Source organism: Balaenoptera musculus, chromosome 5 (assembly GCF_009873245.2).
Source record: "Balaenoptera musculus isolate JJ_BM4_2016_0621 chromosome 5, mBalMus1.pri.v3, whole genome shotgun sequence".
Lineage (NCBI taxonomy): Eukaryota > Metazoa > Chordata > Mammalia > Artiodactyla > Balaenopteridae > Balaenoptera > Balaenoptera musculus.
In genome coordinates this window covers 69,290,372-69,305,695 of record NC_045789.1, presented here as the reverse complement: position 1 = coordinate 69,305,695, position 15,324 = coordinate 69,290,372, and the positions used below count along the sequence as shown (strand labels likewise).

At 38.9% G+C, this 15,324-nt stretch overlaps 1 protein-coding gene across 4 annotated transcripts in view; it reads right to left on the bottom strand.

Annotated features, from left to right (window-relative positions):
- CORIN (corin, serine peptidase) overlaps positions 1 to 15,324 on the bottom strand; it is a 254,697-nt gene that overhangs the window by 156,460 nt on the left and 82,913 nt on the right. The gene's annotated exons all lie outside the window — the stretch shown is intronic.

Here is a 15,324-nt window from a genome sequence, read left to right as displayed (position 1 = left end):
GTACCTCTGAGAGGCAGACAGAGAGAAAGCTGTTCCCTAGCCTCCACTGCCTCCCTGGAAAAGAAAATATTATACAAACAAATGGCAACTCTGAAAACTTCGACAGTTATTTATCTTTTCATTTCTATGTTATCTTCTGCAAAACAGAAAAACACAAACAACTGTCCATTAGCAGTAAAGTAATGATGCCCTGGAGTTTGTCTTTATTCATCTGACATTCAGTCAAACACTCCTGGATCCGCGGCTCTGTGTCTGGGGACAGGGATGCTGCAATGTCAAGGCCACGGACTGGTTCTCTTGCAGACCCAGGCGGCTTTTTCTACTTTGCAGCTATAGACTGCATCTCTCACCCTGGCTGGTCATCTAGCAAAGGCATCTCAAATGATTTTAAGAAAACTGGGAAAGAAAATATACATGTCAGCCAAAGCAAAGCACACACTTCACAAATGTAGGGCCAATAAGCTATTGCAGAATCATACAGTATCAGATCTGTAAGAAACCTTAAACAGCACCTCATTCAAATCCTTCATTTAAGATAAGTTCAGGGAGATTCTGAGACACACATAGCTTCTTAATGGAAGAAGCGGGAAGAGAATCCAGATGTTTTAACTTTCAATCCACGCTTTATCTACTGTTGCATATCATCTATTCTCATATAAGGACCTAATAATTAGGCTTTAAGAACTTTAAAGCCTAATTATAATTCCCCATTCAAATTTCTATAGATCACAGAAACATAATGGGATGTGCCAGTCACTGAGTTAAAACAGAAGTGATTGAGTCTGTGAGAGAATCTTGAGAGTGAGCTCTTGTTATATGAAAATGTGAGAAAGGGGTACTCATCAGTTACTTTCAGATACAAACACTTTTGACCTTCTCAGAAATTCACCTTAAAACTGAGTATCTTTTAGAATCCTGATATTCACATAACTACATTAATATGTAGCTAAATTTGTTAGTGAAGATGTGGAAAGATGTTTTGCATTTGAAAGAATTCCCTTTAGAACATATAATATGAATTAGTCCAGGCAAGTGTTTCAGTGTAAAGAGGACACCTGACTGCCATTCAGGAAATATATGAGATATTCATAGGATGGAAAGTATCGCTTAAATAACATTTTTTTTAAAGATTTCCTTTCCTAGATCTTATTCCAAAGACGTTAGAGACTATATTTTCTCAAACGAAACTGGGGAACATGGTTGAGGAATGTGGAGAACACAGAATTCCTATGCAAATACTTATACTTCGCTAGGCTCTAAGTGCTACTACACATGCATTAACTCATTTATTTCTAACAACAGCGCTATAGTACTGTACTGTACCATAGGTACCATTACTATCATCCCTAATACACACAAAAGGAAACTGAAGCACAGGAAATATAAGAGACTTGTCCAAGATCACTGAGGTAGTGAGTATCACAGCCAGCATTTGAACCCGGGCAGACTGATTCGAGGACGATTAACTACTCTATTACATGTGAGTCCTTACTTTAGGAATGTATGCTCCAAAAGCATAGCTCAAGGTTAGTTCAAAACTTGATATGTACTTTCCCGTGGACCAACCATATACACAGTGGTTGGGTTCTCCCTTCACTCTACAAACTCCTAGTTAGCCTTCAATGAGTCAGTATTTGCCTAAGGGGCTAAGGAACACTAGGAAAGGGTAAAGGCATTTCTCTTTCCTTTCCAGGTGTGAGACAGCCCACAATAAAGCTACAAAATAAGCTAGGCTTGGCTTCAGCACTCTTCCTTGCCTCCTAGTCCCTGACCTGCGTACTGACCCCATCCTGCCCAACCCCACTCCAGCACCCCACCTGGACAGCCACCTCCACAAGAGCATTACTTGCTTCTCAACATTTTCTTCCCTTCCTACAATCAAAACTACGTTCCCATACTGTATTTCTCTTTCTGATTACAAATACCTCTATATGGAATCTAAGGGAAAAAAAAAAAAAAGGTCATGAAGAACCTAGTGGCAAGACGGGAATAAAGACACAGACCTACTAGAGAATGGACTTGAGGATATGGGGACGGGGACGGGTAAGCTGTGACAGGGTGAGAGAGTGGCATGGACATATATACACTACCAAATGTAAAATAGATAGCTAGTGGGAAGCAGCCGCATAGCACAGGGAGATCAGCTCGGTGCTTTGTGACCACCTAGAGGGGTGGGATAGGGAGGGTGGGAGGGAGGGAGATGCAAGAGGGTAGAGATATGGGGACATATGTATATGTATAACTGATTCACTTTGTTATAAAGCAGAAACTAACACACCATTGTAAAGCAATTGTACTCCAATAAAGATGTTTAAAAAACAAACAAACAAAACTACGTTCCCCAAGTGAGCTGATCACAATGAGACTTTCAAAGAAAAGAGAGGAAGATAACACAGAGTAGTACATAATAATAGATGGACACTTAACACTCCCAGAGGTTTTTGGCATCATTAGAAGATTGCTTGCTGGAGCAAAGGAATCTCTAATTGATGGAATTCCAGGGGCCATTTACAGAGGGAAAAATTCATCCAACATTGTCGGATGGGGGAGTCACAGTGAGGTTGAGTAACACTTGGGGCCCAACTCTCCCAAGTGGTTCCTGGACCTTTCCTCACTTCTGAACCCACATTTTCGTTGATCACTCCACATCTTCTCTCAGAATCTTCTATGGTAAAAGCAATGAAGGTTCATGCAGGGGCCCAGCAGACTGTTTTCCTGTTCTAAAGCTGAGTCTTTAATTCAGAAGCTGACTTCTGGTCATTGACTCTTACCAGAGTCATTTTCTGCCATAAAGCATAAGCTGTCCCCCTAAACTTTTCACACTGGCCACTTCTCACTGTCTGATCTTGCGCCAACAGTTCACTCACACCAAGACTCAGCTTCCTCATTTGAAAAGTGAGGGGTTTGGAAGAGCTGATTTTTCATGGTCCTTTTACCACTAACATTCTGTAAATCAAAATTCATTCTTTAACACAATGCTTCTCAGAGGAGTGGTGATAATCCCACCAGCTTTGCTAAATTTCAAAAGGTAACATTTTTTTCCTCGAGACTTGTTCTGGGAATATAGAGAGACATTAAAATACCATTAGGTCTTCCATTCTAAAAATAGGGCCTAAGAAAAATGTCTAGAGTGTTTCCAAATAGCTCTCTTAAGAGGTGTAACCAACCGAGACCCATAGGCTTTAAACTGCTGGACGAGGACATGTGAAATAGTGATGGAGTATTAATAACCAGCAGCCCTTTCAAACACTGAGCAAAATGAAGAGCCATTTGTTCTTGCTTTGCATGAAATTCAAGTGCCTACGAGGGATTGAAGCATTTTGCTTTTCATCACATGGAACAGTGCTGTGAGACAGACCACACTATTTTGAAATATAAGTGCTGATATCCAAGCAACAAGCAGACTGACATCTGAAAACAGTGCTCAGCACAGTGGAGGGGCCAGACTGGGCTACCAGGGTACTATTTTAGGAAAGATCGTTACCTTAAGCGATGTGTGAAGTGCATTTGGGGTTGTGCAAAAGTCCCTACAACATTTCAACTCAAGCTTATGCAGAAAATTCTTTCCTCACCTCTGTAATTATGTGTTGAAACAAATACATACAAACAAATATAAAGAATTCTATTAAACAGTAATAGTGAGGTTTCTAGGGGATTTTCACTAGGAAGGCTACTCAAATTATCTACAAAAAAATTGTAGATTTTACCTATATAATTTTTTTTTTTGTAGAAAAAGATGTTTAAGATTTTTTTTAACATCTTTATTGGAGTATAATTGCTTTACAATGGTGTGTTAGTTTCTGCTGTATAACCAAGTGAATCAGCTATACATATACATATATCCCCACACCTCCTCCCTCTTGCATCTCCCTTCCACCCTCCCTATCCCACCCCTCTAGGTGGTCGCAAAGCACTGAGCTGATCTCCCTGTGCTATGCAGCTGCTTCCCACTAGTTATCTATTTTACATTTTTACCTATACAATTTTAAGCAAATTTATCTACTAAAATCTCTATATTTATTTACAAAAAATTAGATTTTTTTCTTTATTGTACCCTTTGACCAACATCTCCCCATTCCCCTCCCCCACAAATTTATAGATTTTTATCGGCAAAATGGTTCTGATAAAGACAAAGTTAAAATTATTGAATAAGCTACAGCCACACAGTAGGCTTATATAATAGCTAATGGATTTTTATGTTTTATAAATCACTTTTTTCTAACTTTTTACTTTTTTTATTGAAGTACAGTTGATGTATAATTTTATATATGTTACAGGTGTACAATATAGTGATTCACAATTTTAAAGGTTATACTCCATTTATAGTTATTATAAAATATTTGCTATATATCCCATGTTGTGCAATATATCCCTGTAGCTAATTTTATCTAACCTTTTAAACTACTTTTAGAGACTTACAGAAAAGTTATAAAAACAATACAGAAAGTTTCCATATAGCTTTTATCTAGGCTCCCCCAAAGCAAACATCTTACATAACTACAGTGTAATTATCAGAACCAGGAAATTAACACTGGTACTAAAGTCAGGACCCTATTCAAACATCACCAAGATCTCCATTTAGGATCCCACACTGCATTTAGTTGTCACTTTTTATTTCTGACAAACTAACCTTTAGGTATATCAGAGAAGCTTAGGATTTAAAACTCTTCTTCCATGGGGCGCGGAGGGGGAAGAATTTTTGTTGACAGGCAGGCTTTAAGATGGCCCCCAAAGACCCCACCTCCTGCTATTCATGTCCTGTGTAACCTCCTCCCCTTGAGTGTGAGCTGGCCTAGTGACTTGCTTACAACCAACAGAAGGTAATGGGATGTCACTTCCATCATTAGGGTACATAAGACTGAGACTCCTCTCTCACTAGCAGATGCTCTCCCTTACCAGTTCTCATGAAGCAAGTTGCCATGTTGGGTAGGTCTACATGGCAAGGACCTGAGGCTGGCCTCTGGCCAACAGCCAGCTAGGAACTGAGGCCCTCCACCCTTAAGGAACTGAAATTCTTCCAACAATCACATGAGCCTGGAAGTGGATCCTTTCCTAGGCAAGCCTTCAGATAAGACCCCAGACCTGGCCAACACCATGAATGCACCCATATGACAGACCCTGAAACAGAGGACCCAGATAAGACACTCCCAGGTTCCAGATCCACAGAAACTGATACAATAGTTGGGTGCTGTTTTAAGCTGCCACATCTGTGGAAATCTGTTACGTAGCAATAGGTAACTAATACACTTTTCTTTGATATATTACTTGGTAAGAGGCATGTTACTGAGTTAGATGTATTATTTATTGATGAGACTTACATAATCTTTTTAAAAGAAAGTCGTAAATTTGTCTTTGTTAGGCCAAGCTGTTCAGTGAACAGTGCTCACAAAGTCATAGTCACCAGGAACACCCAGAGCTGCAGACCTTAGTCGTGAAGAGAATGTTAACGATGGAAGGGTCTTGCAAGATAATGTACTACTACTTCCTCCTTTTATATTGCAAGGAAATTGAAACTTAAAAAGATCTCAGAGCCAGATGCTATGACGCCAGCCCAGTGCTCCAGAATGTCTCACCTAGCTGACCTCTTCTCACAAACAGGAGTCACAGATAACACAGGAGCATAAATCCACAAATCATACAGGAGCATGAATTCGTCACCACTGCTGGAAAACACAAAAAACAACAGATGACTTGTTTTCTCTGTGATGGGCCAATGGCATCAGCTTCCTATGTCTGCACTCTCTGGTGGCCTCAAGAGACCTCACAAGAGGTATGGCTTAGTTGGGGTACGAGAGGAGTAGGGAAGAGATTACCTTGGTTCCCAGCTTCACTAGACATGGGGATAGAAAACTGTGCTAGTGAACATTTATATGTGTCATTGTCTCACATCAGAAGAGAAATCACGGGAGAAGTCAAGTTATTTTTTGGTCACACTGGTCTGCAACTCTTTAAAAACCAGAGTTTTTCATCATCTTCATTTGTAATAGCCATGGTTCCAGCAGGAAAGAAATGACTCACTGAAGTAGGATTACTGCAGAGTATTTAATGAAAAGGTCACTTATGAAGGTACTGGCAAGGTTTAGAAAAACCAACCAGGGGTAGTGCAGCATGCGGGGTACCATCCCAGATTCAAGGGGCAAGGGGAAGGAGCAGTTATTGGAACTCAGAAAGAGCTGTATGCAGGAGGCTGCCTGATAGGAGCCAGAGCCTCCCACAGTGGGAGTCAGGCAACTCCAAACTGTGTAACCTGGTAAAGAAGAAACTAGGGGATCATGACCCAACCTGCCTCTCTTCCCACACTCTGATGTCCTGTTGGTGGCTCCCACTGGCTGAGCCCCACAGGAAGCTAGAAAGTAGCCACTGTTGAAACCAACCTGTGGGGAAGAGTGGGCTGGAGGAGGGTGGGAAGTGGATAAGGAGAAGTAAAGGAGAAAGAGCCAGCACATGACTGCATGCCTCACACCAACGGGAGCTCGACAAATACTTGTCAGGGGACAAAATGCAGTGCTGTGGGAGGAGTCTACTCAACTATTATTAGCTTGAAATCTGGTAGGAGTGTTTACACCGCAGAAATCAGCAAATGCTACAAATCATAGTTTTGTTTTGTTTTTCAGGGAGCCAGTTTACCAGCATACCACTGGATGAAAGTATAAATCATGTCATCTCCTCTAGAAGGAAAGCTGTTTTTACGTCCACTGGAAGGAAAATTATGGTCATGCACTTCTTGGAGCAGATGAAGACATTATGTCAATATTAACCCCCTATCTCCCACCACCACCAGCCCTCCTTTGAGATCCACGACTTTCTTGGTGGTAATACCATCTACCCAAGTCCGCAAGCCTAAAAACCTTTGTTTCACCCTCAACCTCACCATTCATATGCAATTAATTACTAAGTACTGTTAATTTTACTTCCCCACAGTCCCTCAAATCCATTTATTCTCTCCCCATTTTATGTTCTCATAAAATTAAACTAGTTGTAGTTCCCCTAATATATGACAGATTTAGGCTGCCTGCTTTCTCCACCTTGCCCACATGGCAAACTTCTATATATCCTCCAAAATCAAATTCAGCTGTTACTTCTTCACTGGGAACAGCCTTCCTAATATTGCCAAATGGAAAGAGTCCCTCCTCCTTCTCTGCATTTCCCCCCATACCTTTTAAACTGATCACATTGGACAGCAGTGTAATTGTTTTCATGTCTTGTCCCCTATTATGCTGAGTCCCTTGAAGGCAGAACTGTGTTTTATTCATCGAAGCATCCCTAACATCAGACAATGCACCTGGTACATTGTAGGTGCCAATAAATATTTGCTAAAGGAATAAATTGATAACTTTCCTAACACCTTTGTTGAATAAACTGATGTCAGAAGCTGAAAGGGAGCTCCCAAGCTGTACACATGGCTAGCAAGACCCTCCACCCCACCATATGTCTACCCCCCAACACTCACATCCTTGCCAACAGTATCTGCTTGCAGGACTGATTCCATCATGCCCTTTTTCTCACTTCCAGCAGATATCACAGAACACTTGGTATGTCCAGGTCTCTCTCACTTCCTGGATTCCCATATGTTCGTGGATCAAATGTAATCTTCTCAGTGAGATCTTCCTGAACAACATTTTGCTTAAAATTGCATCCCTTGCCACCATACCCATACTCCCCCAAAGCTCTTCAATTCTTTTTGGAATTTTTCCATTGCACTTATCACTATCTGATATACTATTATTATTATTAAAATTTTTTTAATCAGTTTGCTTATTGCCTATCTCCCTCCAATATAATATATGGTTCATGAAGTAAAGGATTCTTGTCTATTTTGTTTGCTGTCCTATCCTTAGTGTATACAGTAGGCACTCCATAAATATTTGTTTGAGAAATAAAAGAATCACATGCAGAGGATAATTCGGTGGCCTGCTTGGAACAAAGCTGTCAGAAGCAAAGTTGGGAGCAGAACTGTCACTACCTAACTCCCAACTTAATGATCTGTACAAGAGCTCGCTCCATCCCTGCTCACATGATCCCCTCCCTATCAGGTCAGCAAATTCTACACTGTTCAATCGTGAAATAATTCCCACGTAAGGGCAAAATTTCGGTAAAATTGCTATGGATGAAAACCCTACAGATTAAGTGTCTCGCTTATATGCCAATAATAAGATGTCACCCTTAAAATAGAGAAACTTGAGGAAATAACAACAAATAAACACAGCTTGAATTAAGATGAGTGTGAATAATGTAAAACCACACAACCGCCCCTGAAAGAGAATATAAAATTCCATACCCTTCTACCCAACATGATCCTGATTCTCATTAATACTTGGCATACTTACCAGGGCTCATGGGATAGAGGATTAACAATCACAGAAAAATTTGCAATTGTTCAATTATTTTTTGCAGCTGTTTTGATTTTTTGCACATCATGAAATGATGCCTTAAATATGGATCTTTGAATGCACTGAATCACGAGCATTAAATATAAATTCTAGTCACATCCACCTAATACCCATGAATTATTGAGGAGAAAAGTAAACAAACAACTCCACTGAGCTTGATGAAATATGTGTGCTTGAGACACTGTCAGTGATTTGACAAGGCGTTTTCAGGAAATTTGAGCCCCTGTGGCCTGATTCTCCAGCTTTACGTCTTTGTAAAATAAAAGTAATGTGAATTATCTGACTGTGTATTACGCACACTTTGAGCCATTCTGGCACATAAATGAAATCTTACTTATTATTTTATGTCTGTATAATGCCAAAAAGCAGACTAGATCACCCATGTTGCCTGAGACTGAAAAGGGAACTGTGATACAGTTGACCACCTAAACAGCGGTAGTCAGCACAGGTGTAGCCCAAAAGACTGCTGTTTCCAAGTTAGCAGATAAAATCAGGGAAGTAAGTGGCAGATGACTTTCCGAATATTTAGTTGGTCTTAGCAACAAAGCCTCTTTTTGCTTTGACTACTGATCTATATAAATTCTTAAAAAATATAGATATGAAAAAATATTAATTCTGTAATGTTTCCATTTATTCTCAAATGTGACACAATTAGAGTTCTTGGGACATAGACAATATCTTTAATAAATAAATTAGCAGTATGTAATAATTCTTCATTTAGAAAAAAATAATAAAATAAGCTTATGCTGACTTTATATAATTTACGAATTCTTCAAAAAATTGTTTTAAATCAAGTCATATTTTTCAGTTCGCTTTTAAGATTATTTCAGGGTTGCATTTCCACAGGAGAGTGGCACATGCTATCTTATAAAATAATGTCTTTAAAAATACAGCAAGCTTTCTGAAAACTACAGGCCAATATCAATGATGAACATAGATGCAAAAAACCTCAACAAAATACTAGCAAACAGAATCCAATAGCACATTAAAAGGATCATACACCATGATCAAGTGGGGTTTATCCCAGGAATGCAAGGATTCTTCAATATACACAAATCAATCAATGTGATACACTATATTAACAAATTGAAGGAGAAAAACCATATGATCATCTCAATAGACGCAGAAAAAGCTTTTGACAAAATTCAACACCCATTTATGATAAAAACCCTCCAGAAAGTAGGCATAGAGGGAACCTACCTCAACATAATAAAGGCCATATATGACAAACCCACAACCAACGTCATTCTCAATGGTGGAAAACTGAAACCATTGCCACTAAGATCAGGAACAAGACAAGGTTGCCCACTCTCACCACTATTATTCAACATAGTTTTGGAAGTTTTAGCCACAGCAGTCAGAGAAGAGAAAGAAATAACAGGAATCCAAATCGGAAAAGAAGTAAAGCTGCCACTGTTTGCAGATGACATGATACTATACATAGACAATCCTAAAGATGCTACCAGAAAACTACCAGAGCTAATCAATGAATTTGGTAAAGTTGCAGGATACAAAATTAACACACAGAAATCTCTTGCATTCTTACACACTAATGATGAAAAATCTGAAAGAGAAATTAAGGAAACACTCCCATTTACCATTGCAACAAAAAAGAATAAAATACCTAGGAATAAACCTACGTAAGGAGACAAAAGACCTGTATGCAGAAAACTATAAGACACTGATGAAAGAAATTAAAGATGATAAAAACAGATGGAGAGATATACCATGTTTTTGGATTGAAAGAATCAGCATTGTGAAAATGACTATACTACCCAAAGCAATCTACAGATTCAATGCAATCCCTATCAAACTACCAATGGCATTTTTCACAGAACTAGAACAAAATATTTCACAGTTTGTATGGAAACACAAAAGACCCCAAATAGCCAAAGCAATCTTGAGAAAGAAAAACGGAGCTGGAGGAATCAGGCTCCCTGAATTCAGACTATACTACAAAGCTACAGTAATCAAGACAATATGGTACTGGCACAAAAAAAGAAATATAGAACAATGGAACAGGATAGAAAGCCCAGGGATAAACCCACGCGCCTATGGTCACCGTATTTTTGATAAAGGAGGCAAGAATATACAACGGAGAAAAGACAGCCTCTTCAATAAGTGGTGCGGGGAAAACTGGACAGCTACATGTAAAAGAATGAAATTAGAACACTTCCTAACACCATACACAAAAATAAACTCAAAATGGATTAAAGACCTAAATGTAAGGCCAGACACTATAAAACTCTTATAGGAAAACATAGGCAGAACACTCTATGACATAAATCACAGCAAGATCCTTTTTGACCCACCTCCTAGAGAAATGGAAATAAAAACAAAAATAAACAAGTGGGACCTAATGAAACTTAAAAGCTTTTGCACAGCAAAGGAAACCATAAAAAGATGAAAAGACAACCCTCAGAATGGGAGAAAATATTTGCAAATGAAGCAACTGACAAAGGGTTAATCTCCAAAATTTACAAGCAGCTCATGCAGCTCAATATCAAAACAACAAACAACCCAATCCAAAAATGCTCAGAAGACGTAAATAGACATTTCTCCAAAGAAGATATACAGATTGCCAACAAACCCATGAAAGGATGCTCAACATCACTAATCATCAGAGAAATGAAAATCAAAACTACAGTGAGGTATCACCTCAAACCAGTCAGAATGGCCATCATCAAAAAATCTACAAACAATAAATGCTGGAGAGGGTGTGGAGAAAAGGGAACCCTCTTGCGCTGTTGGTGGGAATGTAAATTGATACAGCCACTATGGAGAACAGTACGGAGATTCCTTAAAAAACTAAAAATAGAACTACCATATGACCCAGCAATCCCACTATTGGGCATATGCCCTGAGAAAACCATAATTCAAAAAGAGTCATGTACCACAATGTTCACTGCAGCTCTATTTACAGTAGCCAGGACATGGAAGCAACCTAAGTGTCCACCGACAGATGAATGGATAAAGAAGGTATGGCACATATATACAATGGAATATTACTCAGCCATAAAAAGAAACGAAATTGAGTTATTTGTAGTGAGGTGGATGGACCTAGAGTCTATCATACAGAGTGAAGTAAGTCAGAAAGAGAAAAACAAGTACCGTATACTAACATATATATATGGAATCTAAAAAAAAAAAGAAAAAGGTTCTGAAGAACCTAGGGGCAGGACAGGAATAAAGACGCAGAAGTAGAGAATGAACTTGACGACACGGAGAAGGGGAAGGGGAAGCTGGGACGAAGTAAGAGAGTAGCATGGACATATGTACACTACCAAATGTAAAATAGACAGCTAGTGGGAAGCAGCAACATAGCACAGGGAGATCAGCTCGGTGCTTTGTGACCACCTAGAGGGGTGGGATAGGGAGGGTGGGAGGGAGACACAAGGAGATATGGGGATATATGTATATGTATAGCTGATTCACTTTGTTATAAAGCAGAAACTAACACACCATTGTCAAGCAATTATACTCCAATAAAGATGTTAAAAAAAAAATACAGTAAATTTTATAAGCAGAAAAATTTGATACTTTTTACTAAAAGATTATCAGTAAAATTCAACTCAAAGTGGTATAGTAATATAGTGGTGTGCAGTAGTAGAAATATTGAAAATAAATTGGATGCTGGGGAAGAGGTTTTGTAATTCTGGTACAGCAAATATTTTTGAAAAAATCAGTCCTGTATCAACTTTGATGCCATCTTGATTGTTCACCTAGAGGCCATCTCAGTAATCGGGCCATCTTTAGTAATAAGATGGAGTTGGAACAGGAAAACCATATCATCTGTGTATTTGAAATGACAGGCAAATTTTAATCTAACTTTAAATAATGGTAACTATAGTATGGGGTCATTTTTCTAGGGAACTCTGCTGCTTCTAAAAAGGAAGCCTAGGACCTTGATAAGAAATGAACAAATTGTGCCTTCCAGAAAAAGAAATTTTAAATACCTCTTGTTTCTGTCAACATTTTTTTTCTTCCTCTCCAGTGGCTGAAACAAAAGTATGCCTAGAACTTTTATTTACCTGACAGGGTTTTAGCAAAACCAAAAGCTTAAAAGCTGAACACAAGGTGAATGGAAGATAGCAACATAGCAGAATTCCAATCTTGATTTTAGGAGCAAAACACAGAATTCAGGCTGAAAAGCAAGCTGATCTTAATACCTACAGTCAAAAATTCTATTTTCTACCATGAACCTTTCAACTCTGAGCAAGAGCCAAGCCACCCAAGGCACACAGGTGTTCCCAGCAGATAATCTGACATTTCCCCAAGGTGACACAATGTAAATATTTGTTTAACATTTATTTAGGTGAGAACCTGACAGTTGCAACAGAGAAAAAGAGGGCTTTGGCTGGCAGGGTCCCTACTTGCAAGCCCCACTGGGCAAAACAGAAGTCCTGCAGATAACTGGGCCCATCGTTTCTGAAGGCAGTTAGGAGACTACTTGCTGCTACTGGATCCATGGGAGTGTCAACACAACCCTCCCCAAGGTCCCCAACTGGATCCTCTATTATTCCCAAAGCAAATATAAAAGTGTCCCTGAGAAAAGTTATGGTAGATTTAATTTTCTTCTTTTTTCATAAGTTTTTAGAGCTCCTTTAATCAGGGCCATGGGCCATGAGTGAACCTGCCCTTTAATCTATGGGAAACTAACTGACCATAAGATGCTGGACTCCTTGTCACAGTTTCTCCACTAAGTTCTCACCAGTCAGTTTAAATATCTCTAGTGATAACAACTCACCATTTCCTGAGACAACATTTCCATATATATACAACTGTAGTATCCATAAAGTTCTCACTTTAGTTAAGTTAGAATTTACTTCTCTATGACTTTCAGTTCCTGGTTCCATCTTTGCCCTGTGGAAGCATAGAGAAAAAGTGTGCTCCCTCTTCCGGTCGTGGCCCAGGAGATTGGAGGGTGGCCGTTGTGCACCCTCAGGGCCTCACATCTCCAGGTCCCCCAACTATTCTTCACATGAACAGATTCTGAACCACTCTCCTGGTCATTTTTCTTTAAACATGTTTATCACTGTTCTGTTTCTGCTCTGTACATGAACCTTACATCTAAGATTTTCAACTAGAGTTGACCTAAAGTCTTTTTAACTGATGCATATGAGTCAGTATTAAAAAGAAAGCACTGAACCACCAAGCCAATCCTCAGGAACAATCTAGTGTTTCCTCATCTATTAGATCCAGGATTTTGACAGAAATGAACAAGAACAAGTTAATGTACTTTAGCTGGTTGTTCTGCCAATTGATGCTCACTCAGAAGGAAGTTAAATCATCTCTGGGAATACCATTCAACTCAATTTAAAATTGTAATTATTTAACACATATATAGAATTTGATTTATGCACGAGTTTTCAGGAACATATCAATTATACAAAGCAATGCACAACCATTATCAATGGATTCTGAACTCCCATTTACCTAGACATTTAGGGGAGCTCCTTAATGGAAGAGTTTATTTATTGATCCATTTATTCCAACAAATATTTATTGAGCACCTACTATGTGCTGGGCACTGCTCTGAACACTGGGTATACAACAGTGTGCAAAGTCAGTAAGTTCTCTGCCATTGTGGTGCTTATAAAGTAAGACAGACAACATACAGACAAGCAAAAAGGGACACAGCCTTGCTGCAGTGAAAGACAATAGAACTACCGAGGGTGATCAGAGAAGATTTCTCCACAGAGATGTCTTTTGAACAGAGGGCATAGTTCAAGGGGATAGATCCATCCTGGCAAAGGGAGCAGCATGTGAAAAGGAAGCTGGGGAAAGGTGAGCATTTTTGAGAAAGGTCAGTGCAGCTGTGGCAGGGTTGATGACACCAGAGAAGCAAGGAAGGCTTCAAAAGCCATGGCAAGAAGTTCAGCTTGTAATCTAAGTCTAAGGGAAAGCCCTTGAATGGGCAGAGGCAGGGGAATGACATCATCTAATTTGTGCTTTTATTTTTTTTCCCTTTCAGTTTTATTTAGACATAACTGACATACAGCACTGTGTAAGTTTAGGATGTACAGCTAATGATGACCACAATAGGTTTAGCAAATATCCATCATCTCATAGAGATACAAAATTAAAGAAATAGAAAAAAATATTTTTCCTTGTGATGAGAATTCTTAGGATCTACTCTCTTTAACAACTTTCATGTAATAACGTACAGCAGTGCTAATTGTGTTTTTAAATCATCATGTTGACAGCTAAGTGGAAAATGGATTAGAAGATGAAAAGAATGAGAAAAATATGCAAATCTTGCATCTCTGAAAGAGGTGATAAAGTTTATACCCTCCCAGAAACTCACACACCATCTTTGACTACCATATCAATAATAGTACTATTTATATTTAATAATAATTTACTTATTATTTATAACAATACTACTTATGGAGAAGTTACTGTGTGCTAGAGAGTGCAGAGCATATATGAGCACTGTATAAATCATTCTGTTTAATACACACAAACAAACCCTATGAAGTGGGTATTATCACTTTCATTAAACAGATGAGGAAACTGAAGGTCAGGAAGGCCAACTGAAGTGCCCAAGGTCTTATAACTGGCAATTGGCAGAGCTGTGGTTTGAATCAGGTTTCATCTGCCCCCCAAACTTTCAACTGCATTCTCTGCATTTACCAGATTAATTTCTGTAGTCTCCAGTGAACATATTTATTTGGGGAAAAGTATAGTGCTTTTGAAGAAGTTCATTTGAAGAACCTCACTCAACCTCTTCCACAATCCTATAGGGATTGAGTACATGACAGAAAACTGTCCGGTAGATCCCAGGTTTGACATATAATCTTTAATCTCTAGTCATTTAGCTAGATAAAGAATTTTTTTTCAGATAATTTATCTATTTTCTTGACTAAAATGTGGATAGCAGAACCTGACATATCTCATCTTTTTTTGGGACAAGTTCAATTAGGTCCGGCAT